This window comes from Rhinolophus hipposideros, assembly GCF_964194185.1.
Source record: "Rhinolophus hipposideros genome assembly, chromosome: 19".
Lineage (NCBI taxonomy): Eukaryota > Metazoa > Chordata > Mammalia > Chiroptera > Rhinolophidae > Rhinolophus > Rhinolophus hipposideros.
In genome coordinates this window covers 24,268,966-24,292,135 of record NC_138065.1, presented here as the reverse complement: position 1 = coordinate 24,292,135, position 23,170 = coordinate 24,268,966, and the positions used below count along the sequence as shown (strand labels likewise).

Genomic DNA, 23,170 nt, shown 5'->3' with positions numbered 1-23,170 from the left:
AATAAGAATTACACCAGGAGGCCAGGAAAAAAAGATACCACCAAAAAGCAAATTCCCAAAGAGGAAATGCTAGCCTAAAAAGATACATTTTACCCAATTTCTTGTGGGAAGAAAATGAGAAATTCAAAAGACAAAACTGTGATGGCATTTTGTCTCCAGAGCTGTTAGAAAACATTATCTAAGTTTTAATCCTTTTATTTTTAAAGTAAAAAACCCCAAAGTAGTTCCGTGACACTTAGGCATTAAAATAAAGCAACTGTTGGTGAAAATGTTTTAAACTTAATATAGGTAGTGGCTGCACAACACTGTGAATGTAATAAATGCCACCGAAGTGTACACTTTACTTATTTATTTTCAGGTGTACAAGCAATGTTACAGTTAGACATTTATACCCCTCATAAATTGATAACCCCCCTCAATTTACTATCCCTCTGACATCATATATAGAGCTATTACAATACCACTGACTATATGGTATTGTAATGCTCTACTTTACATCCTGTGACTATATATACATATATCTACTTCAGCCTCAGGTGTATAGTGCAGTGGTCAGGCATCCCCACAACCCATGAAGTGATCCTCCTGGTAAGTCCAGTACCTATCTAGTATGCTGCGTAATCTTTACAACATTATTGATTATATCCCCAATCCCCGTGATTGATTATATTGTGACTACTAATTTGTACTTTCTAATCCCTTCAACTTCTCCCCCAACCTCACCCCCTCCCATCTAGCAACCATCAGGTTTTTCCTCAAAGTGTACACTTTAAAATGTTAAACTTTATGTTATGTGAATTTCAACTCAATTAAAAAAAAAAGCAACTGTATTCTGCTTAAGGAGCAGGTCCCAGTTAAGATGGCAGGGTAGGTAAACGTGCTAGCCTCCACCCATGATCACTTCAAAATTACAATTAAATTATAGAACAATCACCCATGAGAACCACTTGAAGATTAGGTGAGCAGAAGTCCTATAATCAAAGATACAAAGAAGAAGCCATGTAGAGACTGGGAGGAGGGGCAGAGATGGGAAACCGGCTGGTGTCACACCTGACTGTGGTGGTTGAGAATTGGGAGGGATAGCTGAGCTACAGAGGTGGCCCCTGAAGAGTGAGGGATCCCAGCCTCACACCGGGCTCCCCAGCCTGGAGCACCAGTGCCAGGAAGAAGAGCCCCCACAACATCTGTCTGTGAAAATCAATAGGGATTCCATCCATCAGGGTAAGAAAGAAGGCTGCTGGAAGCACAGGAGTCCTCTTAAAGAGCCCTCACAGGCACTCACCCTGGGCTCCAGCTGAGAAAGACACTGAGTTGGATGACTTTAGAATGGAGGAAAGCCTCAAATGTCCCTGTATTGAGCCCTCCTCCAGCAAAGCAGGTGAGTGGGCACCATCTTTCCTATGTTGAGCCTTCCCCCACAAGGCCAAACCTGAATCTGCACTGGCCTGGCAAACTCCACTTGCTTCACCCTGGTGACACCCTGGGACCCTGACCAACCCAACTCGTGCACTGCCAGAGGCATTTTCAGTGGTGGACAGCTGACTGGCGCTGCAGTATTTCTTGGAAAACTCTTGGGTGGGTTGGCAGGCTCCAGGTCAGCAACTGGCCTCGGTGTGCTCTGGGCCTTTTGCATAGCCATAGAATCAGCAGGGTGCCAAACCTGAATCTGAAATAACCTAGTAAACATCATTAGCCCCAACCTGGTGCTCCCTGAGACCCTGCCTCACCCATCTCATGTACTACACCAGGCTTGATCAGTGGCTGAGCCATGTGGGCAGCTGGCAGGGGCAAAATGCTTTCGGGGGCCTACCCTGGGCTTTCTGCTAAGCTATCCCAGATCCAGTAATGGTGGCAGCTGATCTCAGTTTGCAGTGCGGCTTCTCCCATGTGCCTTCAGGTCCAGCACAGGCAGCAACCAACCATAAATCACTTTGTAGCTGCTACCAGGCACCCAGGCTGGGCATAGGAAGCAGCTAAACTTGGCCTGAACCAGGGCACCTACCAGAGGCCCCGAAACCAAAACACCCGGTGGACAAATTCAGATAACTACAGAGCACTACCTGATTAGTTCAACAAGAGGCACAGTCCAAAGGTGGTCTTGCCAGGCACGAAAACCCATTTGGGCAAATCCCACTCCATGGGGTCAGCCCCCCATATAGCAGCCTGTAAGCAGTGGATGAGGCCAAACCCCACAAATAGTCAGCCTGAGACGTGCCAATAGCAATCAAGGTTCAACTATAACAGTAGGGAACACACTATCCACACAAGGGACACTCCTAAAGCACCTGCACAGTTGACCATGGAGACTGTGCCACTGGGCCCCACAGGGCACCTATGACATAAGGCCACCTGAACAAGACTTGGAAACATAGCAGATCTGTCCAATACATAGGAACAACAACAGAGAGGCAGCCAAAATGAGGAAACAAACAAACAAAAAATACATCCCAAATGAAAGACAAGGAGAAAACCCCAGAAAAAGAACTAAACAAAATGGAGGCAAACAACCTACCAAATAGAGTTCAAAACAATGTTTATAAGGATGCTCAAGGAACTTAGAACCTGAACAGAGATAGCAAGCATAAAAAAGGACATAGAAGCCATAAAAAAGAACCAGTCAGAAGTGAAGAACACAATAATAAATAAAGAATGTACTACAAGGAATCACCAGCAGACTAAATGAAGCAGAGGATCAAATCAGCGATTTAGAAAACAAGGTAGTAGAAAACAACAAATTGGAACAACAAAATGAAACAAAGAATTAAAAAAAAAAGATAGTTTAAGGGACCTGTGGGACAACATCAAGCATAACAAAACATCATAGGAGTTTCAGAAGGAGAAGAAAGGGAGAAGGGGATTGAGAACCTATCTGAAGAAATAATGACCAAAAACTTCCCCAACCTGGCGAAGGAAACAGATTATAAGATGAGAAAGCCCAGAAAATCCCAAACAAGATGAACCCAAACAGGCCCACATCAAGACACAACATAATTAAACTGGCAAAGGTTAAAGACAAAGTGAGAATCCTAAAAGCACCAAGAGAAAGAATAGTAACTACTTACAAGAGCGCTCCCATAAGACCATCAGCTAATTTCTCAAGAGAAACTTTGCAGGCCAGAAGGGAGCTGCAGGAAATATTCAAAGTGATGAAAAGCTAGGGCCTGCAACCAAGATTCCTCTACGCAGCTAGCATTCAAAATTAAAGGAGACATAAAGAGCTTCCCAGACAAGAAAAAGCTAAAGGAATTCATTACCACCAAGCCAGTATCACAAGAAATGTTAAAACGACTTCTTTAAGCAGAAAAGAAAAGATAAAAAGAAACGAACGAAGATCAAAACTATGAATAATAAACTGGCAATAACTATATATCTATCAATAATCACTTTAAATGTAAATGGATTAAATGTGCCAATCAAAAGACATAGGGTAGCTGAATGGATAAGAAAACAAGACCCATGTATATTCTGTCTACAGAGACCTAACTCAGATTGAAAGACACACAGAGACTGAAAGTAAAGGGATGAAAAAAGATATTTCATGCAAATGGAAATTTAGAAAAGCTGGGGTAGCAATACTTATTATATCGGACAAATTACACTTTAAAACAAAGACTATAATGGGAGACAAGGAAGGACATTACATAATAATAAAGGGATCAATCCAACAAAAGGACATAACCCTAATTAACATTCATGGACCTGACATAGGAGCACCTAAGTATATAAAGTAAATATTGACTGACATAAAGGCAGAGATCAACAGTAACATATCATAGTAGGAAACTTTAACACCCCACTGATACCGATGGACAGATCTTCCAGGTAGAAAATCAACACGGAAACAGTGGCCTTATGTGACACATTAGACCAGATGGATTTAATTGATATTTTTAGAGCACTCACCCCTAGGCAGCACAATATACATTCTTTTCAAGTGCAGATGGAACATTTTTCCAAGACAGATCACATGTTAGGCAACAAAACTAATCTCAATAAATTTAAGAAGATTGAAATCATGTCAAGTGTCTTCTCTGACCACAATAGTATGAAACTAGGCTAAATAACATGCTACTAAATAATGACTGGGTCAATACTGAGATCAAGGAAGAAATCAAAAGATACCTTGAGACAAACAAAAACGAAAACACAATGACCCCAAATTTATGGGTTACAGCAAAAGCAGTTCTAAGAGGGAAATTCAGAGCAATGCATGCCTACCTCAAGAAACAAGAAAATTCTCAAATAAACACTTTAACTCTATGTCTAAGGGAACTGGAAAAAGAACAGCAAACAAAGACTAAAGTGAGTATAAGGAAGGAAATAATAAAGATCAGAGTGAAAATGAACAAAATTGAGGCTAAAAAAGAAATTGTACAAAAGATCAATGAAACCAAGAATTGGTTCTTTGAAAAGATAAACAAAATTGACAAACCTTTAATCAGACTCATCAAGAAAAAAAGAAAGAGGTCCCAAATAAATAAAATCAGAAGTCACAACCAACACCACAGAAATACAAACACTTTTAAGAAAATACTACAAGCAACTATACACCAACAATTTGGACAATCTGAAAGAAATGGGTAATTTCCTACGAGCATGTAATCCTCTAATGCTGAATCAAGTAAAAGCAGAAAATATGAACAGACTGATTACTACCAATGAAATTGAATCAGTAATCAACAAGCTCCCAACAAACAAAAGTCCTGGATCATATGGCTTCACATGGGAATTTTACCAAACATTCAAAAAAGAATTGATACCTAGTCTTCTCAAACTATTCTGAAAAGTTCAAGAGGAGGGAAGGCTCACAAGCTCATTGTACCAGGCCACCATTACCCTAATTCCAAAACCAAAGACTTTACAAAAAAAGAAAACTATAGACTGATGTCCCTAATGAACATAGATTCAAAAATGCTCAACAAAATTCAGCAAACCGAATTCAGCAATATGTTAAAAAGATCATACATCACCATCAAGTGAGATTTATTGCTGGTATGCAAGGTTGGTTCAATATCTTCAAGTGAATCAACATGATACACCGCATAAACAAAATGAAAAATAAAAATCATATGGTCATATCAATTGATGCAGAAAAAGCATTTGACAAAATCCAGCATTCATTTATGATAAAAATTCTCAGCAAAGTGGGAATAGAGGGAACACAGGTCAACATAATAAAGGCCATATATGACAATTCCATAGCTAACACTGTACTCAATGGGGAAAAGCTAAACGCATTCTCTTTAAGATCAGAAACTAGAGTGTCTAGATTGTGGTTTTCGTGGTGGAGTTGGGTACTGTGAAGTGCTGTGGGATGCGGGTTCTGTGAAACTTGGTGACCGTGCTGGCAACTACTATGGACACTCAACAGGATACTTCTGCTCCACTGTGGAGGCGGCTAGGACATAGCCCCATGTGCTCTGAGAAGAGGATTTGCAGGTGTGGGACCAAGCTCAGCCATCACCTCAGGAGCTTACAGAAAGTATAAAGAGAATTTTAAAAACTTATTTATAACAGGAGAGTTCGAGTCAAGATGGTGCAATAGGTAAACACTGTGTTTACCTTTTCTCACGACGACATCAAAACTACAACTAAATGACAAAACAAACATCATTGAGAATCACCTAAAATCTTGCTGAACTGAGGCCCTACAACTAAGGACTTGCAGAAGAAGCCATCTTGAGACTGGCAGGAGGGGCAGAAACGTGGAACGGGCTGGTCCCACACCCATGTGTGACCATTAAAAATTGGGAGAGATATCTCGGCCATGGAGGTCCCTCCCTGGAGAAGTAAGAGGTCCCAGCCCAGGGAGAGAAGCCAGGGAGAGAATAAGCCAGGGAGAGAAGTCCCCATAATTTCTGGTTGTGAAAACCAATGGATATTGTGAGAGAGAGAGACGGAGGGCAGCTGAAGTCCCAGCCGATCCTCTTAAAAATACTGTGCAAGGACTTACTCAACGATGGAATCACTGGCTCTGAGTGCCAGAGCTGGGGCAGCAGCTGGAGAAGCAGCCAAGACAAATGGTGGGGAACTCAGTTTGTCTGGCTTAGGATGGGGCCCAGAGAGGTAGCTTTCTCATGGATGGAGGAGCTGGCAGAGGCCATAGTTTCTTTGTTGAGCCCTCCCTCTTCACAGCATATATATGTAAGCAGCCCCCATATCTGAATCTCCATCAAGCTGGCCAATGCTGTTCCTTTGCCATGCCCTGGTGATCCGTGACCCTGCCCAACTTTCAGGCATACCCAAGCCACTTCCAGGGCTTTTTCTTACAAAGTGCCTGCCTTAGCTCATGCTGCAGACTTTCCTAGGGTCTCTCAAAGGTTTGCGGAACCCAGACAAGCAACATCAGGCTTGAGCGTGTCCCAAACTTCTGGGAGAGCAACCCTAAGCCCAGCACTAGAGGCATCTGGCCTTGGTTTGCAGCTTGGCCTCTCAAGGCACTTCCAAGCATGGCACAGGCAGCAACCATTTGAGGATTTCTTTGTAGCTCCTGCCGGGTGGCCCTGGGTGGGGCATGGTCTGCGGCTGAACTTGACCTGCAGTGGATCCCCTCCAAGGTGGTCCTGGGGTTGGCACTCCCAGTGGCCAGTTTTAAAACATTTGGAGCATCACCCAGCTGCCTCCAAGAATGACACACACTAGGGGTGGATTGGGTGGTACTAGAGCCCTGCTGAGGTAAATCCAGCTTTATACGGTCAGCCCCTGAACCACAACTGTGGTCTCAGCCAGTTCTCACAACCAATGAGCCTGAGGGTCAGTCCCTCCCACTGATGTGTAAATAGCAACCAAGGCTCAACTACAAGAGCAGGGCACACACAACCCACACAAGGGACACACCTGGAGTGCGTGGCTCAAATGACCAGGAAGACTGCACCACTGAGCCCCACAGTACATCTACTATAGAAGGCCAATCTACTAAGACCAGAAGACATAGCAGCCCTATCTAATACATACACATAGAAATAAACATAGGGAGGCAGCCAAAATGGAGAGACAAATAAACATGTCCCAGACAAAAGAACAGAACAAAACTTCAGAGAAAGAACTAAACAAAATGGAGACAAGCAATCTACCAGACAGAGTTCCAAACACTGGTTATAAGGGTGCCCAATTATCTCAGGGAGAACTTCAACAAAGAGACAGGAAACATAAAAATGGAGATAGAAAACATGAAACAGAACAGTCAGAAATAAAGAATACAATAATGGAAGTGAAGAATACATTAAAGGGAATCAACAGTAGATTAGATGAAGCAGAGGACTGAACCAGTGATGTAGAAGATAAGGTAGCAAAAACACCCAATCAGAACAGCAAAAAGAAAAAAGAATCCAAAACACTGAGGAGAGTTTAAGGGCCTCTAGGACAATATCGAGCCTATCAACATTGGTATCACAGGGGTACCAGAAGAAGAGGGAGCACGGAATTGAAAACCTATTTGAAAAAAGAATGATAGAAAACTTCCCTAACCTGATGAAGGAAATAGACATAAAAATCCAGGAAGCACAGAGAGTCCCAAACAAGATGAACCAAAAAAGGCAAACAGCAAGACACATCATAATTAAAATGCCAAAGGTTAAAGATAAAGAGAGAATCTTAAAAGCAGCAAGAGAAAAGCAGTTAGTTACCTACAAGGGAGCCCCCATAGGACTGTCAGCTGATTTCTCAACAGAAACTTTGCAGGCCAGAAGGGATTGGCAAGGAATATTGAAAGTGATAAAAAGCAAGGACCTGCAACAAAGATTACTCTACCAAGCAAAACTATCATTTACAATCAAAATACAGATAAAGAGCTTCCCAGCAAGAAAAAGCTAAAGGAGTTCACCACCAACAAACCCGTATTACAAGGAATCTTAGAGGGACTTCTTTTAGACAAAAAAACCCACCAAAATATGAATAAAATGGCAGTAACTATACACCTATAAACAATTACTTTCAATGTAAGTGGATTAAATGCTCCAATCAAAAGATAGGGGGGCTGGATGGATAACAAAACAAGACCTTTACATATGCTGCCTACAAGAGATGCACTTCACGATTGAGACATATACAGACTAAAAATAAAGGGATGGAAACAGATATTTCATGAAAATAGAAGCAGAGAAACAAAGAAGAGCTGGGGTATCAATACTTATACCAGACAAAATAGACTTAAAAAACAAAGGCTATTACAAGAGACAAAAAAGGACGTAGTAATCCCACTTCTGGGTATTTATCCAAACGAACCCAAAATGCTACTTTGAGAGGATGTGCTCATTCATATGTTCATTGCAGCATTACTTACATAAGCCAAGGCAATCTGGGTATCCCTGAATGGATGAATTGATAAAGAAGAGGTGGTACATACATACAATGGAATATTACTCAGGTGTAAAAAAGAAGGAAATCTTGCCATCTGCAACAACATGGATGGACCTAGAGGGTACTGTACAGTATAGCATAAGGAATATAATCAATAACGTTGTAATAACTTATGCATAGTGTCAGATGGGTATTAGATCTGTGGGGTGATAGATGGGAGGGGACTTGGAGGCAGGGTGAAAAAGGTGAAGGGATTAAGAAATACAAACTGGTAGATATGAAATAGATATGGGGATGTAAAGTATAGGGAATATAATTAATAACTGGGTAATAACTATGCATAGTGCCAGGTAGTACTAGTCAGGGGATCACTTCCAAAATTATATAAATGTCTAACCAATATTCTATGCACTTAAACTAATATAAAATAATATTGAATGTCAACTCTAATTGAAAAATTTAAAAAGGGAAGATCAATAATATTGTCATTGCGTGATACAATGTCAGATGTTTGCTGGACTTATGGTGATCACTTATTTAGCACAGGAAATGTAATCAATAATATGGTAATAACTCTGTATGGTACTAGTTGGGTACTGTTGAATAATTATGATGTACATCTGAAACTAATATAATGTTGTATGTTACCTACATTTTAATAAAAATCTTAAAAAAAGAAAGATCAGGAACAAAATAAGGCTGCCCACTTTCACCACTTTTATTCAGCATGGTACTGGAACACCTAGCCACAGAAATCAGACAAAAAAAAAAAAAAAGAAAAAAGAAAAGAAAAAAAGAAAGAAAAGGCATCCATACGGGAAAGGAGGAAATAAAACTGTTATTATTTGCAGATGATATCTATATATAAAGAACCCCAAGGATTCCACCAAAAATCTATTAGACCTGAAAATGAATTCGGTAAAGTAGCACGATACACAATTAATATTCAGAAATCAGTTGTATTTTTATATACTAATAACAAACTATCACAAAGAGAAGTTAACAAAACAATCCCATTTGCAATTACATTTAAAAAAATACTTAGGAATAAATTTAACCCAGGAAGCAAAAGGCTGGTACTCAGAAAATTATGAGACATTGAAGAGAGAAATTAAAGAAGATACAAATAAATGGAAGCATATACCATGCTAATGGATAGGAAAAATTAACATAGTGAAAATGTCCATACCACCCAAAGCAACCTATAGATTCAATGGAATCCTAAAATACCAATGGCATTTTTCACAGAAATAGAACAAATAATCCTATACATTTATATGGAACCATAAAAGACCTCAGATAGCCACAGCAATCCTGAGAAAGAATAAAGCTGGAGGTATCAAGCTATTTGGTGTCAAATTATATTACAAAGCCATAGTAATCAAAACAACATGTTATTGGTATAAAAACAGACACATAGATCAATGGGACAGAATAGAGAGCCCAGAAATAAATCCATGCCTATATGGTTATTTAATCTATGACAAAGGCAGCAAGAACATACATTGGGTAAAAGACAGTGTATTAAATAAATGGTGCTGGGAAAACTGGACAGATACATACAAAAAATTAAATTGGACCATCTTCTTATGCCATATACAACAATAAACTAAAAATGGATTAAAGACTTAAATATGTAAGACCTGAATTCACAAAACTCGTAAAAGAAAAATTAGGCAGTAAATTCTGAGACATTACCCTTAGCAATATTTTTACTGATATATCTCCTCGGGTAAGGGAAGCAAAAGAAAAAAACAAACAAATGTGACTACATCAAATTAAATGCTTTTCACAGTAAATGAAACCATCAACAAAACAAAAAGACATCCTACCGAATGGGGAAGATATTTGCCAATGATACATCTGATAGGGGGTTAATATCCAAAATTTATAAAAAACTCATACAACTCAATATCAACAAAACAAACAACCCAATTAAAAAATGGGCAGAGGGGATGAAGAGACATTTCTCTAAAGAGGACATGCAGGGTGGCCAGATGGCTCAGTTGGATAGAGCATGAGCTCTGAACAACAGGGTTGCTGGTTCGATTCCCACATGGCCAGCGAGCTATGCCCTCCACAACTAGAATGAAGATAACAAGCTGCCTCTGAGCTGCCACTGAGCTCCCAGGCAGCCAGACAGCTCAGTTGGTTGGAGTGTGAGCTTTCAACTACAAGGTTGCTGGTTCAACTCCTGCAAGGGTTGGTGGGCTGTGCCCCCTGCAACTAAGACTGAAAATGGCAACCGGACTTGGAGTTGAGCTTTGCCCTGCACAACTAAACTGAAGGACAACGACTTGACTTGGAGCTGATGAGTCCTGAGAAAAACACACTGTTCCCTAATGAAGTCCTGGAAATACACACTGTTCCCCAATAAAGTCCTGTTATCCATCCCCAATAAAATCTTAAAAACAGAAAAAGTGGAAACCTGGAGGGGCCCCTTGTGATTATCCACAGAGGGCATGGACACGATGTCTGTCAAAACGCAGAAAGTGTTAAAAAAAAAAAAAGAGGACATACAGATGGTCAATAGACATATGAAAAGACGCTCAATGTCAGTGATCTTCAGACAAATGCAAATAAAAAACAATGGGATACCACCTTACTCCTGTCAAAATGGCTATCATCAATAAATCAACAAACAAGTGTTGGTGAGGATGTCGTGAAAAGGGAATCCTTGTGCACTGTTGGTGGGATTGCAGATTGGTGCAGCCACTATGGAAAACAGTATGGAGGTTCCTCAAAGAATTAAAAATGGAACTACTTTATGACTCCGCAATTCCACTCCTTGGATTTTTCCAAAATCCAAAATACTTATTCAAAAATATATATGCGTCCCTCTATGTTCAGTGAAGTGCTATTCATAATAGCCAAGATACGGAAACAACTGAAATGCCCATCAATAGACAACAGGATATAAAAATTGTGGTACATTTATACAATAGAATAAAAAAGAATGAAATTTTACCATTTTCAACATCATGGATAGACCTAGAGTATAAATATGCTATGTGAAATAAGTCAGACCGAGAAAGACAAATACCATATGATCTCACCAATATGTAGAATCTAAAGAACAGAATAAACAAACAAACAAAACAAATAGACTCATTGATAGAACAAACTGATGGTTGCTAGATGGGAGGGTGTTAGGGGGATGGGTGAGAATGGTGAAGGGATTAAGAAGAACAAATTGGTAGTCATATAATAGTCATGGGGATGTGAAATACATTATGGGGAATATGGTCAATAATGTTGTTAAAACTATGTATGGTGTAAGATGGGTACTAGACTCACTGGGAGTATGACTTCATAAATTATATAAATGCCTATCCACTGTGCTGTACCCTTGAAACTAACATAAAATAATATTGAATGTCAACTAAAATTAAAACAATACACAGTCATGGGATATAAAGTACAGCATAGGGAATATAGTCAGTGGTATTGTAATAGCAATGTATGTCAGATGGGTAGTAGACTTGGAGTTATCACTGTGAGATATGTAAATGTCTAATCATTATGTTGCTTTGTACATCTGAAACTAAAAAAAAAATAAAATAAAAATCTTTTGTTAGTCCTCATTATTGATCTTGACTTGAAGTTTTGCATCTTCAACAGTTGCTTTCATGTTGAATATATAGAATTCAAGTGAATTCTGGGAAGACACCTTGTCCCTCTGCTTTTCATCTTCAGCTTTGTACTTTTCAGCTTCCTGGACCACGTGCTTGATGTTTTCCTTGCTCAGATGATCCTTATTGTTAGGGGTGGTAATCTTGTTCTCGTTTCCTGTACTCTTATCAACAGAAGAGACATTGAGAATGCCATATCAAAAGTGACCTCAGTCTGAGGAACACCACAAGATGCAGGAGGTATTCCTGTGAGTTCAAACTTGCCAAGCAAATTGTTATCTTTGGTTATGGTCCACTCACCTTCATAAACCTGAATGAGTGCACCAGAATGGATGTCCGAGGAGGTAGTGAAGGTCTGTTGTCTGTTTGGTAGGAATGGTAGTATTGCACTTGATGAGGACAGTCATGACTCCAACAATAGTTTCCATGCCAAGAGAAAGAGAAGTGACATCCAACAGTAGAATATCATGAATGTTTTTAGATTTGTCTCCAGATAACATGACTGCCTGGACAGCTGCACCATAAGCAATAAACTCATCAGGATTGATGCTCTTATTCAACTCTTTCCTATTGAACAAGGCCTGTAGGTGTTTCTGAACCTCGGGGATATGGATAGAACCATCTACGAGGACAACATCATGGGTCTGGGTGTTTTCTTTTTAAATTAAAGTTTACTAGGGTGACAATGGTTAGTACAGCTATCTAGGTTTCAGGTGTACAATTCTGTAATACATCATCTATATATCACATTGTGTGTTCACGACCCAGAGTCAGTTCTCCTTCCATCACCATATACTTGATCCCGTTTACCCTCATCCCACACCTCCTCCCTCCCTACCCTCTGGTAATCACTAAATTATTGTTTGTGTCTATGGGTTTTTGTTTTTTATTTGTTTGTCTAGTTCCTCTGTTGTTTTCAGATGAAATAGGACCATTTGTGACAACATGGATGGATCTTGAGATTATAATGCTAAGCGAAATAAGTCAGAAAGAAAAAGTAGAGAACCATATGATTTCACTGATGTGTGGTATATAAACCAAAAACAACAAAAGAACAAGAGAAGCAAATGAGAAACAAAAACTCATAGACACAGACAATAATTTAGTGGTTACCAGAAGGTAAAGGGGGAGGGGAGTGGTAGATGAGGGTAAGGGGGATCAAATATATGGTGATGGAAGGAGAACTGACTCTGGGTGGTGAACACACAATGTGATTTATAGATGATGTAATGCAGAATTGTTTTTTTTTTTTTAAACACAATTTAAAAAAAAATATTTTTACTGGGGGATATTGGGAAACAGAGTGTTTTTCCAGGACCCATCAGCTCCAAGTCAAGTCGTTCTTTTTTTTCAATCTAATTGTGGAGGGTGCAGCTCAATTCCAAGTCAAGTTGTTTTTAATCTAGTTGTGGAGTTTTTTTTTCTTTTCAATCTAGTTGTGGACAGCCTAGCTCACTGGCCCATGTGGGAATCGAACTGGTGACCTGGGTGTTATAAGCATTGTGCTTTAATCAACTGAGCCAACTGGCCGCCCACCGGCAGCTCAGCTCCAAGTCAAGTCGTTGTTTTCACAACGGCTAGTTATGGAAGGCGCAGCTCAATGGTCCATGTGGGAATTGAACTGGCGACCTGTGTTATGAGCACTGTGCTCTCGTCAACTGAGCCAACTGGCTGCCCCAGGACTTGTTGAGCTTGGCATCCCAAAGGGCTTCCTCTATAGGACCCAGGGTGCTACAGGGTCCTATAGACCTGAAGCATTGAAGGTGACTATACTGAAGGTCACCATTCAGTTGTTCGATTCAGGCATGAGTGATAGAGGTATTAAAGTCAATTCCTTCATAAAGCGAATCAGTCTCAATACTGAGTGCTGGAAGAGAGAGTAACTTGGACGTTCTTGTTCTTATTGATATCCTTCTTATGCTTCTGCTTGAACCCTGTAATAAAATGGCTGACCATTCAGTTGTTAAAGTTTTCTCCACCTAAGCAGGTATCACAAGCTATAGACGTGATCTCAAAGATTCCATCTTCAATTGTGAGAATTGACACATCAAAAATGCTACCTCCCAAGTGCAAGATCAGCACATTTCTTTCAGCTGCAACCTTTTCGTCTAAGCCATGAGCAATAGCAGCAGTTTTTGGCTCAGTGATGATTCTAAGTACATTGAGACAAGCAAAAGTTCCAGCATTTTTAGTAGCCTGACACTGAGAGTTATTGAAGTAAGCAGGTACTGTGATGATAGCAATGGTCTTCCCAAGGCAGGCTTCTGCAATTTCCTTCATCTTCATCAAAACCATAGATGATACTTCCTCTGGATAGAAACTTTTTGCCTCTCCATTATATTTTACTCGAACCTTGGGCCTGCCAGCATCATTCACCACCATGAAGGGCCAATACTTCACATAGGACTGAACAACAGCATCATTAAATCTATGACCAATGAGGCATTTGGCATAAAAAACCATGTTGTTGGGATTCATTGCAACTTGCTTCTTTGCAGCATCACTGATCAATCCTTCGGTATCAGTAAGGTGACACAACTTGGGGTGGTTTGGTTTCCCTGATTATTGGCAATTATTTCCACTTTTCCATGCTGGAAGGCACTCACACAAGAATAGGTGGTACCGAGATCAATGCCAACTGCAGGTCCCTTAGACATGGTTGCTTCAGTGTATGTGCAGTTTGGGAAGAAGAGAGATCCTGACAGCTATCCCCTGTTCAATGAGACCTAATTGACTCTTCTTCATGTTTTAAAGACATGTCAATCAATAGACCAATAAAAAGTATATATACTATGCCAACATGGTGATCCTGGTTCCACCCAGTTTGTGGCTCACCACAGAAAATGCCTAACTAAAAATAAATCACAGTATTCCACTTATAGACAATAACCCACTATCCATGTCACCAACTTGCTATTGCCATGAACTTAGACATTTCACAGTTCAAACTGGGTATGAAACATGGAAAAAAATGACTAAGTAAAATAATACTCTTCTTTCATATAGAACATGAGTGTACATGTAATAAATAAATCTAAATTTGTCTTGTTGAGTTAAATCAGCTTCAGCTTTAGGCAAAGAGGTAGAGTATTAGGCTGAAATGGTTCATTTATTTCCAATTTGTTATATATGTAGAATATGAAATTTATTTTTCACTTGATTAAAATTAAATTAGGTTTCATTTTTATATGTAGAGCTCTTTGTTTGAGTATTTCATTTAACTACAGCCAGGTTGGAATGAAGCCAGTAATAAACACTGCAGACTCAGAAAACCCTTCTAGCTTTTCAGTCTTCATGAAGCCTGAGAAGAGCACCAGTTTAGGGAGCGGGCGTCTTTGTTTTTGTGATGACTCACATCGTCCAGGATTCATTCATTTATTTTTAAGTCATTCCAAAAATATGTGAAAGGCACTTCTCTAGGAAGGGCCATGGGAACCACAAAAATACATGGCCTTTACCCTCGAGAACTTTACAGATTTTCCCCCCACCAATATAAGCAGTCCTTGTACTTTAGTTTAATGACCAACAACCTCACAAATTAAATTTTCTCTTCTCATTGAAACAAACTCATGTTGCCTCAGGGGTATATTTTCAAGAAAGTGCGAGATCAGCCTACTCATTCAAAGACTAACTCAAAGACTTACTTTTTGGAAAAACTAAAGAAGACACAACAGTGAAGAAATCTTTGGATTCCAGATGCAAAACAGTGAACTACAAGGAGTAGTTAAAATTCATATTACTATGGGATCAATGTGTATGTTACACTAGGGGGAAAAGGGCATAGAGCAGATTATGAAGGGCCAAAATCAGGGGGACTATTCAGACATGGTTTTAGAAGGGCTACCAAAGTGTTCCATGTCTCTTGGCTGCTATCTCAATGGAACTATATCAGATAGAAAATCAGCAAAGATATAGAAGAAGTCAACAACATGATCAACTAATAGAATCTAACAGACAATTTTACAACACTCCACACAACAAAGCAGAACACACATTCTTTTCAAATACTCATGGAATATTTACCGAGATAGACCATATCCTGGTTCATAAAACAAACCTCAACATACTTAAAAACAGAGTATGTTCCCTGACCATAATGGAATTAAAAATAGAAATCAATAAGAGAATAACAAGAAAAAAATTTTCTAAATACTTGAAAATTAAACAAAGCATTCTAAATAATACGTGTGTCAAAGAGGAAGCCTCAAAAGACATAAAAAATACTTAGAACCAAATGAAAATAGAACATAACATTTGTAGGATAAAGCTAAAACCGTGCTGAGAAGAAAATTTATAGTACTAAATGCTTACATTAGAAAAGAGGAAAGATCTTAAATTAATAATCTAAGCCCCTACTTTAAGAAACTAGAAAAACAAGAGCAAACTGAACCCAAAGCAATCAGAAGAAAGGAAATACTAAACATGAGAGCAGAGAAAATAAATGAAACAAAAAGCTGATACTTGGAAAAGATTAGTAAAACTGGTGTCTCTAATAAGATTAACAAATATAAAAAGAGAGAAGACACACATTGCCAGTATAAGGGATGAAACAAAGCATATAACTACAGATCCTAAAGCTGTATAAAAGGATAATAAGGAAACACTACAAACAACTCGGCACACATAAACTTGACAATTTAGATGAAATGGAACAACTCCTTTAAAACTACAAACTATCAAAATTCACTCACTATGAGACAGATAACCTGAATAATACGAAAACAATTAAAGAAATGTAATCTTTAACTAAAAAGCTTCTGAAAAAGAAATATCCAGGACCAGATGATTTCACTGAAGAATTTTACCAAACATTCAAAGGAGAATTAACGTCAATTCTAAACTATCTCCTCCAGAAAACAGAGTGAAACACTTTCCAATCATTTCATAAGGCCAGTATTACCTCAACAGCAAAATGAGGAAAAAAAAAAGCCCAAAACAGAAAGGTAAAGATGAATATCCCTCATGAATGTTGTCATAAAAATTCACAACAAATTACTGGCAAACTAGTCCATCTCTATATTAAAATTATACACCATGACCCAGTGGGATTTAATTCAGGAGTGCAAGGCTATTTCAATACTTGAAACTCAATCAGTATAATGCACCATATCAATAGGTTACAGAAAAAAAATCACATAGTCATATTAATTGATACAAAAAAATGCATGTGACAAAATCCAACACTCATTAACGAAAAAACTCTCAGCCAATTAGGAACAGAGATTGAGATGGTTAATTTTATGTAACAACTTGATTGGACCACAGGGTGCCCAGAAGTTGATCAAACATTAATATGGGTACGTCTGTGAAGGTGTTTTGGATGAGATTACCATTTATAAACTGAGGAAAGCAGACTGCTCTCCCTAGGATGGTGAGCTTTGTTTAATCAACTGAAGACCTAAATAGAACAAAAAGACCGAATAAAATCTTATTCTATCCATTCTGGATAATCCTAATACAGAAGGCAAACTTTCTCAAGTTGACAAAGAGCATCCACTAAAAAAACTTATGGCAGCATCACACTTAGTGGTGAAAGAATGAACACTTTTCCCTTAAAATTGGGAACAAGACAAAAATGTCTGCTCTCATCACTCTTATTCTAGAAGTCCTAGTCAGTGCAATAAAGCAAGAAAAGGAAACAAATGATACACTGGTTGGAAGAGAAGAAATAAAACTTTCCCTGTTTAGAGAAGACATGATTTTCTATGTAAAATATCCTAGGAAATCTATTTTAAAAACTCCTAGATTTAATAAGTGAGGTCGGCAAGATCACAAGATATAAGATTAAAAAACAAAGATCAAATTGTATTTTTATATATTAGCAACATGTAGAAACCAAAGTTAACAACACAATACTATTTATAATTTATAACAGATCCAAAGAAGTGAAATATCAAGGTACCAATTTAAAAAAATGTACATGATCTATATACTGAAAATTACAAAACATTGATGAAAGAAATAAAAGGAAATCTAAATAAATAGATAGACATACCTATCCATGGATTGGAAGATTCAATATAGTAAAGAGGTCAAACTCCCCCAAACTAACAGAAGCAGTGTGACAATTAAGTTAGCGAACTCATCCTAGAAAAAGTGCTACATACCTCATTGCTGAATATCACTATGGTCACCTTCAAAGTATTCCCCTTGGAAAGCTATGTACCAATGCCAGTGCCTCGTCTACCCTTCAAAGCAATTTTGGAACTTTTTTTCTGGAATGGCCATCAGAGCTGTTGTTGTATGACCCCCTTGATGTCCTGAATGTCATCAAAATGCTTTCCTTTCAATATTTCCTTTACCTTTGGGTAAAGAAAGAAGTCATTGGGGGGCAGATCAGGTGAGTAGGGAGGGTGTTCCAATACAGTTATTTGTTTACTGGCTGAAAACTCCCTTACAGCCAGTGCCATGTGACCTGGAGCATGGTTGTGATGCAAGAGCCATGAATTGTTGGCAAAAAGTTCAGGTCGTCTAACTTTTTCACGCAGCCTTTTCAGTACTTCCAATTAGTAAACTTGGTTAACTGTTTGTCCAGTTGGTACAAATTCATAATGAATAATCCCTCTGGTATCAAAAAAGGTTAGCAACATCGCTGCAACAAGTTTGCAAACCTAATTGTCAGACCTCACATAAATACAATGCACTTCCTACCAAAAACAAAATTTTGTTGTACATGTAGAGAAACTTATTCTAAAAATTACATGACAAAGCAAAGGAACTAGGATAGCTAAAACAATTTTGAAAAAGAAGAATAAAGTGGGAGATACCACTCTGGAAGTTCAGACTTAGTATATATAGCTGTAACGATCACGACAGTGTGGTACCGGTAGAGGGACAGGCACTGAGATCAATCGAGCAAAGATTCCAGGAGTAGATCAACACAAATACACCTGACCAATTTTTTTTTTTTTAAATTTACAATTGATTTTTGACAAAGGGGCAAAAGCAATTGAGTAAAGAAAGGTAAGCATTTTTTAAACAAATTGTGCTGGGGCGTTGATAGGCAAAATGAGCCTCCATCTAAACCTCACATCTTATGTCAAAATGATTCATGGATTTAAATGAAAAACATAAAACTATAGAACTTTTAGAAGAATCTAAAATCTTGCATGAGGAAATCTTTGGGATCTAGGGCTAAGTGAAGAGTTCTAGACATGACAACAGCAGTATGATCCATTAAAGAAAAAAACTGATAAATTAGATTTTATCAAAAGTAAAAACTTTTGCTTAGAAAAAATGCAGAGAAACTGGTGCTCTCATATGGTATTGGTGAGATATAAAATGGTATAGCCACAATGGAAAATATTTTGACAGCCACAATGGAAAATAGTTGGACAGTTACTTATAAAACTAAACTTGAACTTTCTATCAGACCCAGTAATCTTATTCTTGGGTATTTACCCAGAGAAACGAAAACATGTTTATGCAAAAACCTGTACATGAATGTTCATAGAAACTTTACTCATAGCAGCAAAAAACTGCAGATAATTCAAATGTCCTTCAATGGGTGAGTGGTTAAACAAACTGATACATCCATACACTGGAATCCCATTGAGCAATAAAAAGGAATTATTGATACATGCAAAAAACTGAATGGATCTCAAGTATATTATAGTTAGCAAAAAAAAAAGAAGGCAAGTTCAAAAGGTTCCATACTGCATGATTCCATTTATAGAACAATCTTGAAACTATAGAGATGGAAAACAGATTATTGGTTGCCGTGGGACAGGTAGCACAAGGGAGTTCCTTTGTGGTTGATGGGACAGCTATATATACTGATTTGGGTGGTGGTTACATAGATAAATAAATGAATAAAACAGCGTAGAACTATACATAAACTCACACAGACAATAACACATGAATACATAATAAAAATGATGAAAACTATAAGACCTGTAAGTCTAGTTAACAGTATTGTGCTAATATCAATTTTCTGGTTTTGATATTATACAAGTTATATAAGACATCACCATTAGGGGAAGCTGGGTTGAGGGGTACATGGAACTCTTTGTACTATTTCTGCAACGTCTTAGGAGCTACAGTTATTTCAAATAAAAAAAATGCTTAAAAAGGATGTATTCAAATGCTTTTTAAAAGGCTCTCAAGTAGCAGAACAAGCTGTAGGCTGCAGAGATGAAAGAACTATTTCTGATTTAAATAGTTTTTAAATTAAATTTATTGGGGTGACAATAGTTAGTAAAATTACATCAAATACATGGTGATGGAAGAACTGACTCTGGGTGGTGAGCACACAATGTGATATGTAGATGATGTATTATATTATAGAAATGTACTTGGTTTTTTCCCCAACAGAATTACTCTCCATTTCATGTCTACCTGTTGTTTGTTGTTTCTTGACTCTATTTTTCTTGAAGCTAACTACATATTAAGCTTCTTGAGGACATTGGCTATATTTCATTCATCACTTTCAATGCCTGCCACAATGCAGATGTTACAAAAGTACTAGTTAAGTTTTTAATTGAGCAAGTTAGCTAATTACTGGAAGAATCTGATGCATTTCTAAAGAGAACTGGAGTTATGCTACACTGACTAGCTCTGTGACTGTGGTACTTAGACTTCTCTGAACTTTGAGCTTCTCATCTATAGAAAGGAGGAACACAGTACTATGTCAGAGGACTGTTAGGAGAATTAAATGAGTTAATATATGTAAAGTACTGAAATTGTGCCTGACACATAGGAAACGTTCAATAAATGTTATTTTTCTAAAAGATTTTAAACATATGACTTTTAGATGGATCCATTCACATGAATCAAAATGATAATCAATAAAATGTTGAAGTGGCCATTTCCATTAACTTCCATTGGATTTTAATGAAAAGAAGTCTGTGGGGATTACAGAAAAAAAGCCAAATATGTCATCTTAACAGTACTTATATATTTAGCCTTAAAAAAAATGACTACCTTATCACTGCACTGGCATTTCAAGTTCCAGGTCCCATTAATTTCTTATAACATTAAAATATTCTATGTAAAATTCTAATTAATAAAAGCATAGTTTAAATATTTCAACTTTATGTACATTATGTGACTCTTATTCAATGGACTTACTAATGTGCACTCTTGTTAAAATGACCTTTTTCTCTTTTCTGACTGATCAACTCTTACCCATCTTTGCTTAAACGTTATCTCCACTCTGAACCTTACCCAACTCTGCACAGAGGATCTATCACATGTAACCACCCAGCTGTGGGCAAGATTGCCATCTACGGTGCTGACTTTTATATCTCTCAAATATACTATAAATCCTGTCACAGAGCAGGGTCCTCAAGAAATATCTGTGAATATATGAACTGTTGACTTCTTGTAATACTCCCAGAGTGATTTTCACTTCCCACCATTAAGGCACTTGACATACTGTGTTATAATTACTTTCCCATTTGTTGTCTCCACCAGAGTGTAAGCTCTTCGAATGCAGGGCCCATGTTTCACTCATGCTTGTACTGAGTAACCAGCACAGTGACTGGAATATTCATTAAGGATATATATTGAGAGGCTACCATGGGTCTGGCACTATGGCATAAGTACAGTGAAACAGGCAGTCACAGTTCTTACAGAATGAAAATAAACAAGCGTGTGGAAAGATAATTTTTTTTATTGGGATCAGTACTATAAAGAAATTAAAGCAGGGCAGTATGAGGGGGATGAAGCTGAGCTGGACGAAGTGCCAGTAGTCAGGGTCGGTCTTTGTGAGGAGGTAACACCTGAGTTCAGAGCTAGTCATGTTTAGATCAAGGTCAGAGTCCCAAGCACAGGGGTCAACAAGTACAAAGCCTCTGAGATATGAATCAGCTAGGTTTGTTTTTTTTAAAAAAAGGCAGTTCTGGCTCTCACATAGTTAACTAGGGGAAGAAAGGAGAAGACGTCAAAGAAGCAAGTTGGGACTGGAGTGTGCAGGTCACTAAGAAGTTTGGACTTTATTCTAAGAGCACAGAAAGCCACTAGAGGATGTTAAGTGTGAAGTAACAGAACCTAATTTACATTTTTGAAAAACAACATTGGTTGTTAAGTGGTGAAAAAGTTGCAGAGCATCATGAACTTCCTTCTACAGCCAGACAAATTAGGAGACATGCACTAGGGGCTTGGATGGCAAGGTGGTAGATAATATGGGCAGAAATGGGCAGACTGGGTGACAAATTCTGAAGACATGGTTGGCAGGACTTGCCTACTGAACATGCGAAATAAGGTGTGGGACAGAGGAATCAATGATGTCTACTGGACACCTGACTCAGGCAAATCTACCAAGCTGGGGAAGAGGAGGAAATATCTACTATTTTGAACCAAAAAAGACTGAGATGCCTATTAGATATCCAAGTGAAAAGTAGCACACAGCAGGCACTTGAGATAATACTTTTAATAGCTACCACTTCAATGACAATAGATTCACCTACAAATCAAACACATAATATAGCATTCCAAATTTAACTATTCACTTGCTTCCAAGGTTACAGAGATAAACAAAAAATAATAGGAGACTGAAATGACCAGAAAGCTCAGTTCATTTGATGAAATATGCCATTTTTGGCTGCTTCTGCTGCTCCCTGACCCAGATTTTTAATAGAAAGGTGCTGAATTTTATGCCAGAAACTTTAGACAAATGCTGTCAACTCAATTTAAATATTTGTTCCACTTCTCTAGGCCTTATAAACACTGAAGTGATTCAGTGTCAAGAAAGCAGGGAGAAACGACTCACCTAATCACTTTTACTCAAAGATCATTAAATGCCGTATATAAGGCTATGGAAAGCCAAATGTTTTGATGCTTTTGGCAATTACACATATTTTAATCCACTTTTTAAAAAATTCATATTGATTGAGATGTAATTTACATACAGTAAAATTTATCTTTTAGTGTACACGTCTGAGTTTGAAAAATGCATACAATTAAGTAACCACCACCATTGCCACAATCAAGATAGAGAGCAGTTTCTTACTCAAAAAAGTTCCTTCAAGTCCTTTAGTAGTCAATTCTTTCCCCAATCCCTGACACTGGCAACCACTGATCTGTTTTTGGTTACATGTTTTTTTGGTTACTGGTCTCACAGGAGATTACAATCTCTTTTTAAGAAAGATTTTTATTAAAAATATACAACATACAATATTATATTAGTTTTAGGTGTACACCATAGTTATTCAACATTATATGCCCAAAGAAGTGGTCACCATGGTAAGTCCAGCAACCACCTGACACTATACCACACTATCACAATATTAATGACTTTA

The 23,170-nt window shown here is 38.1% G+C and overlaps 1 protein-coding gene and 1 pseudogene across 2 annotated transcripts in view; both read right to left on the bottom strand.

Annotated features, from left to right (window-relative positions):
- ALG14 (ALG14 UDP-N-acetylglucosaminyltransferase subunit) overlaps positions 1 to 23,170 on the bottom strand; it is a 109,680-nt gene that overhangs the window by 33,050 nt on the left and 53,460 nt on the right. The window lies entirely within an intron of this gene.
- Positions 11,873 to 14,587, bottom strand: LOC308487570 (heat shock cognate 71 kDa protein-like; annotated as a pseudogene). Its single transcript has 2 exons — positions 13,595 to 14,587; positions 11,873 to 12,574 (listed from the first exon to the last, which is right to left on the bottom strand). The product of its transcript is annotated as a heat shock cognate 71 kDa protein-like (transcript).